Source organism: Lissotriton helveticus, chromosome 1_1, assembly GCF_964261635.1.
Source record: "Lissotriton helveticus chromosome 1_1, aLisHel1.1, whole genome shotgun sequence".
In the NCBI taxonomy this organism is placed as follows: Eukaryota; Metazoa; Chordata; class Amphibia; order Caudata; family Salamandridae; genus Lissotriton; species Lissotriton helveticus.
This window is the reverse complement of record NC_136057.1, coordinates 1,400,296,154-1,400,311,925: the sequence shown is the minus strand read 5'-3', so window position 1 is coordinate 1,400,311,925 and position 15,772 is coordinate 1,400,296,154. Positions and strand designations below refer to the sequence as shown.

The 15,772-nt window shown below is 48.8% G+C and overlaps 1 long non-coding RNA gene across 1 annotated transcript in view; it reads left to right on the top strand.

The window, feature by feature from the left end:
* LOC144826043 (uncharacterized) overlaps positions 1–15,772 on the top strand; it is a 766,049-nt gene that overhangs the window by 353,245 nt on the left and 397,032 nt on the right. Inside the window, exon 3 of the long non-coding RNA XR_013609677.1 lies at positions 11,408–11,460. This is a non-coding gene — a long non-coding RNA (uncharacterized LOC144826043). The remainder of the gene's footprint in view (positions 1–11,407; positions 11,461–15,772) is intronic.

The window sequence follows — 15,772 nt, the reverse complement described above, 5'->3', positions numbered from 1 at the left end:
AAGGGCCGGTAATTTATTTTGATTCGGAGCGCGGAGTTGAACAAATGCGCACAAAAGCGCGAGGACGTTGTTTTCCTTTCTCAGAGTGGCTGGGGAACAGCGGGAAAAAGCCAGAGCCTTCACTGCCGCAGGGCTACCGGCGCCAAGACGGAAAACTACAAAGGTGCACTAATACAGGACCATCTTTCACTGAGCCAAATCGGAAGGTGCATGTAAAGCGTGAAGAGCGTGGGAATTGTGGTTAATTTTCCCTGAGTGTTGGGGAGAGACTGAGGAAGACCGGAGCCCGGGATGACACACTGGACCTCAGTTCAGGAGAGATCTGAGCCTGTAAAGAAGCAGGAGGGAAGACACACTGCTGCAGGGGAGGTTCAGGGGTAATTTGAAAACAGTTTGGCAGAAGAACACAGTGCAAAAATTGGCAGGGATGGCCAGCAAACGGGGAGCAGGCACGACCGAAGGTCGCAAAGAAAGGACAGAAGATATTGGCAGGAGACACAGGGCCCGAGCTGGGTGAGGACCAGCAAGCCATGCAGGAACAGGCCAGGGCACTGGTAGCCCTAAAGGGTCAGAGCTGGGTGGACAAGCAAATCAAGGATGGGGCCCAAAGAAAGGAAAAGAGGCCACAGCAGGCATCCCCAACGCGGCGCCCCCGAAGAAGGTGGGGGTAAAGGGGCCTGCAGCCAAAACGGCAGCCCCTGCATAAAGCAACAAGGGAAAGAACCCAGCCAAGAGCATGAGAAATGCATCACCAATGCGGGCGACTAGCTCAGAATCAGAGGAGGGTAGCGATGAGCAGGGGTCATGTGGGAGACAAATCGGCGCAGGCATCAGAGAGAGTGGTAAGCATGGCGCGCTAAACAACAAGCGAGGGTGCAGGAGTGGGCCGAGGGCGCAAGGAGGCATAGGGCAAAAGGTTAATATAGACACCCAACTGGGGGTGAGCACTGTAGCAATGCAAGGAGTGTGGCCCATGCACCCCCAGTGGCAAACAGGGTTAGGCCAAGGGCGACAAGAATTCCAGGGGGAGGTCTAGACCGCAGGGGCAGCGCAACCGACAGCATGGATGCCATTGTGGCAATGGCCAGGAATGAGGACTCCATTCCCTGGGAATACTGTATGGGGTGCAGGGGGGGAGGGAGCAACCTGGCACCAGACCTAAGGGTAGACAAGGGAGGCCACGCATTAGGTGCTACAAACAAAGAAACGAGCGTAGAGAGCCAGGTGCAGCAAAGCGAAAAGACAAGAACCGAGGCAGCCACGCAAAGGAGTACAGGGGCATCAGGGGGGATAGCCCAAGTACAACCAAGAGAAGAGAGGGGCAAGACATTAACGGGAAGCCAGCAAGCGAGTACCTGCGCCCCTTCCCGAGTATCCCTCCCACAACCATCAAGATGATAGGGCTGGCCTACCTCATCCCACTTACAGTGAAGGAGAAGATTTGGAGAAAGGAGTTCATAGACATCTTTTCACTATTGGAAGTGCGCCAGGCAGGTTTAGACCTAACAACACAAGACAAAAAAAAGACGAGGACAGGAGAGCCCCCCGGAAACCTAGAGTAGAAAGATCAATAGAAAATTGGCTGAAGTCATTCAGAACACTGGCATGCGTGTTCATCGAAAAAGTCCCTCAAAGCGCAGCGGCATAGATCTTAAATGAGCAGAAGGTGCACGAGGCGAAGCAGCAGTATCCGGGTGATGCATGGCTACAATACGACAAGGGTTTTATAGAGAAGGTGCAATTATGGCCAGTAATGGGATGGGACTGTCAGGACATGGAAGGTTTCCTGAAACACATGGCGGCGGCCAGGGAGGGAGTTGGCGCAAAGGAGAGCAATTTTCGAACCTACGGGAGTAAGGGCAAATTCAAGGGTCAAGGGAAAGATTTGAAAGGGAAAAATCAGGCTGGTAGCAAATCAAACTAGCCATGTTGGGAATTTGACAAAGATTAATGTAAATGGGGAGCTTCATGCAGGTTTAAACACGCTTGTGGGTCATGCGGGGGAAACCATCACACCATACGCTATAGACGGACCACAGGGCCAGGGGCCAACGAAGAAACGACAGGCACAAAGAAGTGAAATACAGGCCCCTCCAGGCAGGTGCAGTGGGGAAAGGGGTGGAGGACAGATGCTACCGACACCCATAAAGACAAGCAGGCTGCTGCATTTGTTAAAAGACTATCACAAAGTAACAGACAGACAGCTTTTAGCAGAAGGTTTCACACAGGGATTCCCAATCCTCTACAAAGGGCCCAAGGGCACCCGGGAAAACCGGTAAACATCACTTACAACGAAACTTTTACAATGCACTACCATTACAACTCGGTCATTACAACGCAAACTATTACAATGCATTGCGCTGGGGGGCGCTCTAGGATAGGGAATAGGTTAATTTACTATCCAATAACCTTCCCTAGTGTCCACGGGACTGGAGTTGGAATAGTTAATTAAACTATTCACTATCCAGCACCCAAAAGCGCTATGCGTTGTAATGGTATGCGATGTAAAAACCGCGTTGTAAAGGCAGACGTTGTAATAGCCTGCGTTGTAACGTCATACATCCGGGAAAGCCTAAACCTGAAATCAGTTAGAGACAACCCTGGGGTGGCAAAACAGAAGGTAGAGAAGGAAATACAACTATGGCGGGTGGCCAGCCCATTCACTCCCCCCGTTGACAGACATGATGGTATCTCCGCTCTTCGTAGTGCCCAAAATTCTGGCTGATTCATCACCTGTCCCACCCTGAGGGGGAGTCCATTAATGACTGGTTAGAACAGGGACCTTGCTCAGTGGCCTACGCATGGGTAGACGATGCGGTGGACTTGATTAGGCAAGAAGGAAAGGGCTCCCTGATGGCGAAATCAGACATAGAATCAGCTTTCAGATTATTGCCAGTGTACCCAGACAGCTACCCACTGTTGGGCTTCAAACAAGAAGGACATTACTACTATGACAAATGCTTACCAATGGGGTGCTCGATATCATGCGCACACTTCGAGGCTTTCAGTAGTTTTCTAGAGTAGGAGCTGGGATCGCGCGTGCCAAAGGGCAGGTGGGTACACTACCTAGATGATTTCCTTTTTATTGGGAGAGCGGACTCAGAGGATTGCGACAACCTCCTAAACAATTTTATAAAGATGGCCTAGGAGTTAGGCATCCCAATGGTGCAGGAATAAACAGAGGGCCCAACCACTAAACTGTCTTTCCTTGGGATAGAGTTGGACTCAGTACCCGGGACATGCAGGTTGCCACTGGAAAAGGTAGTTGAACTACGTGACACCATAAGGAGATTGAGGCAGCAAAGAAATGCGACACTGGGGGAGATACAGCAGCTGCTAGGGAAATTGAATTTTGCTACAAGAGTGATCCCCGCAGGGCGCGCCTTTGCAAGACGCTTAGCATGGTTGACCAGGGGCAGGACACAAAAGCACCACAGGGTCCGCATCACGTAAGGGATGCGGGAGGACCTGGGGCAATGGGAGAATTTTCTGTCAGAATTCAGTGGCACCCTGATATGGCGAGAGCCTTGGGTACATGCAGGTGAATTGGAACTCTACACTGACTCTGCAGGGGGGCTTGGCTTTGGGGCAGTCCTAGGGACCGCATGGTCAGCAGGGGCCTGCCTGGCCAGCGGCCTGGCAGAGCGCGGGGCTAACAAGAAACATATCCTTACTGGAGTTGTTCCCCATAGTGGTGGCTTTCCACATTTGTGCCCAGAAGCTGGCGAATAGACAGATAACAATATGGTCCGACAACCACGCCGTGGTGCAGGCGATTAACACAGGGTCAGCAAAATGCCCAGCAGTGGCATCCCTGCTGCAGAAACTGGTTGGCTGCCAGTTGAAGGACAACATCGCATATAGGGGGAGTCACATCCCTGGGATAGACAACTCAGTTGCGGATGCCATTTCTCATTTTTAGTGGGAGAAATTCAGAGAGCTTGCCCCAGACAAACGGATGACCCCAATGCCAGATGATGCCTGGCTATGGGTGGACCTGGGTTGAAGACATTGCTGAACAATGCACTGGCCCCAAAGACGGACACCCATTACCGAAAGTGCTGGGAGACATTCAAGGCCATAACCGGTCTAGGAAGGGGCCAGTGGGCCACGCAGGAGGAAGTCCTAGAGTTCATCGAGTGGGCATTCATGTCAGGAAAAAAGAAGACCTGGGCCCAGGCACACTTAAATGCTGTGACATATTACACAAAAACGGCAGCGCAAGAGGACCCAACTAGGTCCTTCAGATGCAGAATGGTGATGAAGGGCTGGGGCAGGGTACAGTGCACAAAGAAAGATGCAAGACGCCCCATTCACTTTAGAATGCTGCTAGGGATATTGGGGGCTCTAGCAGGAATATGCTCCTCGAGACATGAGGAAGCACTCTTTGGTGCAACATTCGCGTTTGTATTCTTTGGGGCTTACAGGGTCAGCGAGCTAGTAACCCCATCTGTTAATTACCCAGGATCAGCATGCACCCATAGAAGGGACGTAGAAATAGGCAAAGGCTACATGGACATACTGCTGCGTCGGTCCAAGACAGACCAGGCAGGCAGGGGAAAGTGGACCAGGATACACTCCATTAAAGACACAGCCTGTTGCCCGGTGTCCCTACTGCAAGAATACCTGGGCCCAGGGGTAGGGAGCAATGGGCCGCTCTTCAAGCACAAGAACGGGTCTTTCCTTACCTGCTTTCAGTTCATAGCAGTAATGAGGAAGACCCTGGAAGCAATGGGTCTCCCTGCACACGAGTATGGCTCCCACTCTTTCAGAATAGGGGCGGCAACTACAGCAGCGGGGCTAGCTTTGAATAGCGAGCTTATCTAGGAGATAGGGTGCTGGGCATCCAGCACATTTAAGCATTATGTACGCCTGACCGTATACTGAGTCCGATTTCTCCCCGCCCCGTCCAGGTATGAATAATCCGCGAAAGTAGGTGTGGATCATGGGGCAATCTTACGTGACGTGAGCCCAACAATGGGCTGCGGCCAGACGCAAATTTGGCGGGATATGACTGCAAGACACCGAAGTAGACTGGGGGGAATGAAATGGGACCAACTGCTTCCCACAGCGCCGGAAGCACTCCAGCAAGATGGCAGACCGGACACGGTAGTGGTCCACCTGGGAGAAAATGCCTTTGCAGCATTGGGTAAGTGGGCGCTACTAGAAACATGCAGAAAATCCTCACGGACTTAGCGTACCTGATCCGCCCGCAGGAGTAATTTTTTTAGAAATCATAGTGCGGAAGGCCTGGTGGGGGGTGGTGAACCTAGTGGCGGTGGAAAAATCTAAACAGATTCTCAATGTCAACATGGCAAAGGTTTGTAAGGCCAATGGATGGGGCTTCGTGAGACACGGTTTCATAAACTTGAGATCTCTGGACTATCACCTGGAAGATGGGGTATACCTCACTGGGGAGGGAATGGACATGTTCCTACTAAACATTGGGGGGGTACAGGAACAAATGGGTTTCAACTAAAAGCGAAAAGGGGAGGCCGGGGGAGATACCTCCGATCGAGGAACCGTAGGTAGTGTGGCGGAAAAAACACATGAAAGGTAGTAAAAAGAAAGAACTTACTAGAAGGTAGATGGAAGGCTCTCACAGTGTCCTTGGGATGCCTCACATCAGGGGCACTGAGGGAGCCAAGGGGTGGCGTGCCGCCATAGAAAGAGTAGATGTGATACTCCCGCAGGACCCTTTTGATGCCTCACCGCAGGGGTACAGAGGGAGAAGATGGCAAGGACTCAGCCTTAGGAAAGATAGAGTAGATGCTCAAGTAAGGTTCTTGGGATGAAACACGGCAGGGACCCCTGGGGGAAGGGAGGGCCCACAAAAGGGTTACAGAGCAAGCAGGATGGCACTTGCGACCCAGGCAGGTTCGGACGGACACCCTCCAAGTCCGTAGCAAGTTGAAACCTAGACCTGTGAATCGGAAGCCCAGACAAGGTGCCCCTCCCCTCCCAGGAAAGTGAGGAGGCTGGGTCTATAATGCAAAACAAAGGGATTAATGACAAGAAAATGTAAATGGGTATCATGGACAATAAATGTTGATATGACTGTGAATGTTGGAAAATGTATAAACTTATGCTGTTGAATAAACTGCAACCTTTTCAGGCACCAAAGCACGTTGTCAGTGATTCAAGGTAAAAGAGCACAGTCAGGTGAAAACGGTTAAGAAGGGCGGGACAGGGGGACTCGCCGTGTGGAGGGGGTTATATCCCTTTGAATGGCACGGTACCTTTGGTTCTAGGGTTTTGTTTCTAAGGGAAGTGTATCAGGTATATACACTTACGACTTCTCGAGCCGTCACGCTGAAGCGCTGGAAGTCGGCTCACTGAACAGTTATGAATCGATATTTGTGGATGGCTCGCGGCTCGGCCATTATTCGTGCTCTACCGAACACCTCAAGGCGGCCGCCTTCTGAGAGCACTTTCGCACTTTACGAACTCTGGGACCGCATAAAATTTTACTTATATGGATTATCCTCTATCTTCCCTGCAGTACATCAATAATACCACAGGATATACTTATGTAGATACTGCATGAGTCAGGTTGATTTGAAGCAACTGAGGATATAAATCACTATATTAAAACAGTATTTTCGAGTTGAGGAGAGAAAAGAGAAAGAATACAGACTACACATTGGATTCCTTTATTATTTTTTGTGGTAACTGCAAACACAACAATGATGGACAGAATGTGGATCAATGTCACACATTCACCCCAGTCCAAAGATCTGGGCCCAAATCCATCGTTTTTCCATTCCACACCACCCTGGGTTAGACAATGGCGATATGCAAATCAGCACTGACCCTGTGCCCCATGGGAACAGTCCAGTCCGAACTACAAAAGCCATGTCCTTCCCAGAACGGAAACAAGCATCCGAGGACCGGCCCGGTTTCGAGGTAACACCTCTCATCAGCCCGGCTAGCTTGATTCCAGTGGTGTGGAGTGCCTGGGACTCACGTCTGAGCATCCCCATCACTGTTGTGTTTGCAATTACCGCTCTAAGTGTACTGGGGATGCTCAGACGTGAGTCCCAGGCACTCCACACCACTGGAATCAAGCTAGCCGGGCTGATGAGAGGTGTTACCTCGAAACCGGGCCGGTCCTCGGATGCTTGTTTCCGTTCTGGGAAGGACATGGCTTTTGTAGTTCGGACTGGACTGTTCCCATGGGGCACAGGGTCAGCGCTGATTTGCATATCGCCATTGTCTAACCCAGGGTGGTGTGGAGTGGAAAAACGATGGATTTGGGCCCAGATCTTTGGACTGGGGTGAATGTGTGACATTGATCCACATTCTGTCCATCACTGTTGTGTTTGCAATTACCGCTCTAAGTGTACTGGGGATGCTCAGACGTGAGTCCCAGGCACTCCACACCACTGGAATCAAGCTAGCCGGGCTGATGAGAGGTGTTACCTCGTAACCGGGCCGGTCCTCGGATGCTTGTTTCCGTTCTGGGAAGGACATGGCTTTTGTAGTTCGGACTGGACTGTTCCCATGGGGCACAGGGTCAGCGCTGATTTGCATATCGCCATTGTCTAACCCAGGGTGGTGTGGAGTGGAAAAACGATGGATTTGGGCCCAGATCTTTGGACTGGGGTGAATGTGTGACATTGATCCACATTCTGTCCATCACTGTTGTGTTTGCAATTACCGCTCTAAGTGTACTGGGGATGCTCAGACGTGAGTCCCAGGCACTCCACACCACTGGAATCAAGCTAGCCGGGCTGATGAGAGGTGTTACCTCGAAACCGGGCCGGTCCTCGGATGCTTGTTTCCGTTCTGGGAAGGACATGGCTTTTGTAGTTCGGACTGGACTGTTCCCATGGGGCACAGGGTCAGCGCTGATTTGCATATCGCCATTGTCTAACCCAGGGTGGTGTGGAGTGGAAAAACGATGGATTTGGGCCCAGATCTTTGGACTGGGGTGAATGTGTGACATTGATCCACATTCTGTCCATCACTGTTGTGTTTGCAATTACCGCTCTAAGTGTACTGGGGATGCTCAGACGTGAGTCCCAGGCACTCCACACCACTGGAATCAAGCTAGCCGGGCTGATGAGAGGTGTTACCTCGAAACCGGGCCGGTCCTCGGATGCTTGTTTCCGTTCTGGGAAGGACATGGCTTTTGTAGTTCGGACTGGACTGTTCCCATGGGGCACAGGGTCAGCGCTGATTTGCATATCGCCATTGTCTAACCCAGGGTGGTGTGGAGTGGAAAAACGATGGATTTGGGCCCAGATCTTTGGACTGGGGTGAATGTGTGACATTGATCCACATTCTGTCCATCACTGTTGTGTTTGCAATTACCGCTCTAAGTTAACTGGGGATGCTCAGACGTGAGTCCCAGGCACTCCACACCACTGGAATCAAGCTAGCCGGGCTGATGAGGTGTTACCTCGAAACCGGGCCGGTCCTCGGATGCTTGTTTCCGTTCTGGGAAGGACATGGCTTTTGTAGTTCGGACTGGACTGTTCCCATGGGGCACAGGGTCAGCGCTGATTTGCATATCGCCATTGTCTAACCCAGGGTGGTGTGGAGTGGAAAAACGATGGATTTGGGCCCAGATCTTTGGACTGGGGTGAATGTGTGACATTGATCCACATTCTGTCCATCACTGTTGTGTTTGCAATTACCGCTCTAAGTGTACTGGGGATGCTCAGACGTGAGTCCCAGGCACTCCACACCACTGGAATCAAGCTAGCCGGGCTGATGAGAGGTGTTACCTCGAAACCGGGCCGGTCCTCGGATGCTTGTTTCCGTTCTGGGAAGGACATGGCTTTTGTAGTTCGGACTGGACTGTTCCCATGGGGCACAGGGTCAGCGCTGATTTGCATATCGCCATTGTCTAACCCAGGGTGGTGTGGAGTGGAAAAACGATGGATTTGGGCCCAGATCTTTGGACTGGGGTGAATGTGTGACATTGATCCACATTCTGTCCATCACTGTTGTGTTTGCAATTACCGCTCTAAGTGTACTGGGGATGCTCAGACGTGAGTCCCAGGCACTCCACACCACTGGAATCAAGCTAGCCGGGCTGATGAGAGGTGTTACCTCGAAACCGGGCCGGTCCTCGGATGCTTGTTTCCGTTCTGGGAAGGACATGGCTTTTGTAGTTCGGACTGGACTGTTCCCATGGGGCACAGGGTCAGCGCTGATTTGCATATCGCCATTGTCTAACCCAGGGTGGTGTGGAGTGGAAAAACGATGGATTTGGGCCCAGATCTTTGGACTGGGGTGAATGTGTGACATTGATCCACATTCTGTCCATCACTGTTGTGTTTGCAATTACCGCTCTAAGTGTACTGGGGATGCTCAGACGTGAGTCCCAGGCACTCCACACCACTGGAATCAAGCTAGCCGGGCTGATGAGAGGTGTTACCTCGAAACCGGGCCGGTCCTCGGATGCTTGTTTCCGTTCTGGGAAGGACATGGCTTTTGTAGTTCGGACTGGACTGTTCCCATGGGGCACAGGGTCAGCGCTGATTTGCATATCGCCATTGTCTAACCCAGGGTGGTGTGGGGTGGAAAAACGATGGATTTGGGCCCAGATCTTTGGACTGGGGTGAATGTGTGACATTGATCCACATTCTGTCCATCATTGTTGTGTTTGTTATTATTTTTTGTGGCTTCCCGATGAAGGCTATGTGCTGCAACACACATAGAATGATGAATAATCAGGCCACTATTTTACAAGAATGATGAATAATTAGGCCATTAACTTTGAAATGAATAATGAAGACTATATAAATTAGGCCACTATTTTGTAATCAGTCTGTTGACAAATATATATGTGCATTTCTTATAATGAATATTAGTGTTTTATGTATGTAAGAGAGAAGTGTAGTAGTATGAATGTGGGGAGTTAGTAGAATATGAATGGTTGTCTTTATGATCAATCATCAAGATCATGGATCTGTAAATTATTGATTATTTGTTCTATATATTTTTTCTATATTAGAATAAACAAGATTTTTTTCTCCATTTATTGTATTGTTTGTCTCTCTAATGACCCTAGTATATGCCTCCACTTTCTAGATAAGTATCATTAGTTGCCTGAGCTTTTTCTTAGTTACTATAAATCCCTATGCACTGCTCATACCCCTCCCAATGCCGAGCATGATAGGCTTACTGTAAAAGACTTTGGGCCAGATGTAGGTAGGGTTTTACCGGTCGGTAACGGCCGAATTCGGCCGTTACCGACCGGTAAAAGGAATTTGAGATGTAGGGGGCAGAATCGGTAAATTTACCGTTCGGTAAATTTACCGATCGGTAATTTTACCGAATCTGTAAATATACCGGTCGGTAAATTTACCGACCGGTATATTTACAGATTCGGTAAAATCGATATGTAGGTGGGACTCTTATGAGTCCCACAAGGCCTAAGAAATCGGTATTTTACCATCAAATTCAATTTGATGGTGAAATACCGATTCAGGTGTGCATGCACATGTGTGCATGCACACCTGTGCCATATGACAGGCAGACCTGCCCTTAGGGCAGGTATGCCTGCCATATGGCCCCCGAACCTTTTTTGGGGGTGCTAGAGGGTGTCAAAGTGACACCCCCTGCACCCTTGCCAAAAATCGGTATTTACCGATCGGTAAATACCGACCGGTAATGCCCCATTCATTCCTATGGGCTTCAAAGCCCATAGGAATGAATGGAGCATTACCGGTCGGTATTTACCGAATCGGTAAATACCGACTTTTAAAGAATCGGTAAATCCACATCTGGATTTACCTACATCTCGGTACTTCATATTTACCGACTCTTAAATACCGAATCGGTAAAATTCGGTATTTAAGAGTCGGTAAATATGATTTACCTACATCTGGACCTTTGTAGTTTCCCGACTTTCTGCTGAGGCCAGTCAAAACTTGATTCCCTCTTGAGTGGTGAAGAAATAACAGAGGATCATGGCTTGCTCCACTTTGGGATGACTCCTGGTCCCATTGGCTTTCCTGCTTAGCTCTTCAAAAATATGCTTCACATTTGACTTCTCCATTGCTGGCCTAGTATGAAGCAGCTTACCAGCAACTTGGTACCCCACCCCACAACATGAAATGAGATGGCGCGATCAATGATTTCCCTTACCTGTCTACTCTACTTCCTCCAAAACTTCCCTTACTAAGACCCAGAGTTCTTCTTCAGTTCCCTGCAATCTGAAATTGCCGGGTATTCATGTACCAAGTGTATTCTGTCCCCTTACAATGGTGGCTGCAAGTGGGGTCTTTTTGGTCTAGTGCAATGTAAGACTCAATACGGAGATTCTGTTACATGGTTTATTTCACTTTAGTCTTTGTTATGCAAACGTCTGTTATACGTATTGACTGTGATTGTTTTCTTGTGGTAATCTTGTCTCCTTAGTACTCACAGGCCATTTTTTCTATATTTTTAGATGCAGAAGTTTACAATCCGGAGCCCCACAGAAAAAAAAACATTTAAGCAAAGGTAAGTATTCTGAAATGAAAGCATACCTATGATTGTATTTCCTTTTATTTCCCTGTTTCTTAATATCTACTGTCTTTATTATCCTCCTTCCTTTCTTCAGGAACCTCTTCGCTATCTGTATTTCGTCCTGGGTTTTGTCCTTTTGAAATTAGTTCAGACTGCTCTTGCCCTTTCAATGATTGAGTGTTAGACGGATCTTTTCTGTTGAGTTAGTTATTCTATCTCAAGCAGGGTAATGGAAAAAACTAAAATCTCCAACCTTGCCAAAAAGAAGCTCTAAACGAAGTTTCTGGGAGTATTCATCTTATTTTGTTTACCCTTTTTACTTCTAACTCACATCCTGCATGTGGTTTAAATCTATAAGCATTTCAGATCACACAAGGGGAGAGGTGAAGGTAAGCCAACGCGCACCCTCCACGAAAACTCAAAATCAACACAAACATGTGAAACAATGATTTAATATTGTGGTCTGTGCCAAGCTAATAACCCTATTTGGGTACTGGAGAATTCCCTTGCGAGACACCTGTCTTAATGGAAGAGGAAGCCTCACCCACTATTTGTGGCATGATTTATCGTAGGCGACCTCTCTTTATCCTGGTTGGACGATACCACCAGGGCAGACTCAACCGCAAAATAGAGGGAGATCTTAGATAAAATTCTACTGGACAGAAAGGACTCCAGATAACAAAAACTACCTAGAGGAAAACGGGCTATCACCTTTATTAATGGCAACCTCTGGTACAGTTAAAAACAATATTGGGATGGAGTGGAGGCTTAATGACACACCCATCCATAATCTGCCAACATGTTTCTGCCCTATTCTTACCTAATACAGGTCATGGGCATTCTTTAGGGCCAGGGGATCCCTAACAAACTAACATACCTAACGTCAGTAAGTGCAATACAATATAGTAGTGCCAAGATGAGTCCTACCTTGGCAGTAGAGTATGCTTTTTAAAATAAATGGTAATAAAAAAAAGAACGAACATTTATTTATAATTAGTTTGGTTGGAGACACAGTTATGCATAGAGTGGCACTTGTAAACATCAACACATGCAGGAACATCATGCAAATAAGTGTAAAAAGTGACACTGCACTGCAAATCAAACATACACACACGCTGAGTGAATGAGTACATGCACATGGAGATATGTAGCTTACTCTAACTAACGCAGGGGATACCAAACTTCTGGTCTGAGAGGAGACGATACCCTTTGTAGTCACACATTAGTGGTAAAAGGAAGGTTCTGTTAGCTATGACACTCATATATGAATCTGAAAGGATCCTTAAGCATCTACAGCTGCCATATTGCTCCTAAGGCACAGAACAGTGGTTAGTAAATTGTATATGTGGGGCAATGACCACATAGATACATAAGGAAACCAGAGAGATTGACATCTTCTCACATTCAGGGATATGGCGCACCTTTGTTGTCTTTGGGCATTGTCGATGGCCCTTTTTCATAGTAGGGGTGTCCCTGTATGAGCCAGACACTCAGTTACATTGTGATATACCATTAACAGTAAATGTGCGTAATTCGAGCTTTACTGCTTGTGGTTATAATTCCGAAAAGATTGCTATTCATTTTCATATTATAAAAATAGATATAGAGTCCTAAACAAACTCACCAAGGACCGATATATTGGAATTTGTGGTATCCTGGTTTGGATGCCATGTGCCTTTCTCACTAACCTGTCTTGCTGCTCAGCCTATGTGGATGAATGGTGGAATGTTGGAGTGTGTGGGGTAATATAGAATGTGTGGGATGCCTGGTGGATGGATGACAGTTGGAAGAGAGGGCTGAGCAGCAAGAGAGCTGCTCCTGGTGGGGCGTAAATGATTACATGATTTAACCTGATAATTCTTCAATAAACCATCTTTAATCAGCACAACTCGGCTACAGTCTATTCCATGGCGAAGGATGACGATGAGGATATCTCTGCGGAAGATATTGAATGTGTTGCTGTGGTTGATGCGGTGTGTGAGTTAAGTCCAGTTATATCTGAAATGGATTGGAAGTCTGCCAACGATAGTGATTCGGTCCTTCAAAAAGTTATTAACATTCAACACATTACTGGCCTGAGCCTAGGTGTTTGGAGGGTGAATTACGCAGATTTGCTCAAGTCTCCGAGGAACTCTCAGTGGAGTATGGTATTGTTCGTAGAGGCGACAAGTTTATTCCTCCATTCAAGTTACGTTCCTCAATCATTAACGAGGCTCATCAAGGGCATTTAGGTGTCACCAAGACCGTTATGAGGATTAAGCAACATTACTGGTGGCCCTCTATGGATGAACAATTTAGGAAGTTGATTGATTCTTGTCCTGAGTGTCTAGTCTCTGATAAACCTTGGCAAACTTTGAAAGTTCCTTTACACCCAACTGAGTTTCCGCATTCTGCTTGCGAGAAGGTTGGTATTGATTTTTCTGGGCCGTATTCGGTCCTGGATCAAGAGTGCAAGTACGTTATTTTACTGGTTGACTATTATTCGAAATGGATGTATCATGAGTTTGTTAAAAAAACGATTCTGATTCTACAATCTCTTTCTTGAAGAGAGTTTTTAATGTGGAAGGTACACCTTGAATAATAGTTACTGATAATGGCACGCATTTCATTTCTGATAAAATGAGTAAATTCCTTAGCAATTTGGACATTAAATAATTGAAAGTTGCCTTGTATTCTCCATCGTCTAACGGGTTGGTAGAAAGAGGGAATAAAGTGATTAAGGAAGGGATACAAACGGCTTTAACATGCAAACTTAATGTGGAGGATTTCATTAGAGACAAGGTGTGGAATTACAACACCTCTCCACACTGTACAACAGGCGTCTCTCCTTTTACATTATTGAGGAACAGGGACACCCATTCTAATTTGTTTCCTTCTTGGCTTCAAAATTTATCTGGTGAAAAGAAGGTTGATCTGGGTGCGATTCGCGGACTGTATTTAGACTTTACTATGTATAGTACAGCATTCTATAATCAATCAATCAATCAATCATGCCATTTGTATAGCGCACTACTCACCCGGGAGGGTCTCAAGGCGCTTGGGGGGAGGGGTATGCTACTGCTCGAACAGCCAGGTCTTGAGTTGTTTCCTGAAGGCGAGATGGTCCTGGGTCAGCCGAAGGTGGATGGGGAGGGAGTTCCAAGTCTTGGCAGCCAGGTAAGAGAAGGATCTTCCTCCGGCGGTGGCTCTTCGGATGCGTGGTACGGCTGCGAGGGCGAGGCTGGTGGACCGTAGCTGGCGGGTGGGCGTGTAGAAGGTCAGGCGGTCGTTGAGGTACTTGGGGCCCAGGTCGTGGAGAGACTTGTGTGCGTGGGTGAGGAGCCGGAACGTGATCCTCTTGTCGACGGGGAGCCAGTGCAGGTTCCTCAGGTGGCTGGAGATGTGGCTGCGTCGGGGGACATCGAGGATGAGTCGGGCGGAGGCGTTCTGGATGCGCTGGAGTCTTTTCTGTAGCTTGGCTGTGGTTCCGGCGTAGAGGGCGTTTCCGTAGTCCAGTCGGCTGGTGACGAGTGCCTGGGTGACAGTCTTCCTGGTCTCGGTCGGGATCCAGCGGAAGATCTTGCGAAGCATACGCAGGGTGTTGAAGCACGATGAGGAGACGCCGTTGACTTGTCTGGTCATCGAGAGGGAGGGGTCCAGGATGAAGCCCAGGTTGCGTGCGTGGTCGGTTGGCTTGGGTGCGGTGCCCAGGGCTGGGGGCCACCAGGAGTCGTCCCAGGCAGAGGGTGAAGATCCCAGGATGAGGACTTCCGTCTTGTCTGAGTTCAGTTTCAGGCGGCTGTCCTTCATCCACTCGGCGACGTCTTTCATCCCTTCGTGTAGGCAGGTTCTGGCGGTGTCGGGGTCTCTGGTGAGGGAGAGGATCAGCTGGGTGTCGTCGGCGTAAGAGATGATGTTGAGGTTGTGCTGGCGTGCGATGGCTGCGAGAGGTTTCATGTAGATGTTGAAGAGGGTGGGGCTGAGTGAAGATCCTTGCGGGATGCCGCAGATGACTTCGGTGGCCTCGGAGCGAAACGGGGGGAGGCGGACTCTTTGTGTTCTTCCGGCGAGGAACGAGATGATCCACTCCAGTGCCTTCTCTTGGATACCGATGTTGCTGAGGCGCTGGACTAGGGTGCGGTGGCAGACCGTGTCGAACGCAGCGGAGAGGTCCAGGAGGATGAGGGCCACTGTTTCCCCCTTGTCGAGCAGGGTCCAGATGTCGTCGGTGGCTGCGATTAGGGCGGTCTCGGTGTTGTGGTTGGCTCTGAAGCCGGACTGCGAGGGGTCGAGGGATCCGTTCGTCTCGAGGAAGGCGGTCAGCTGT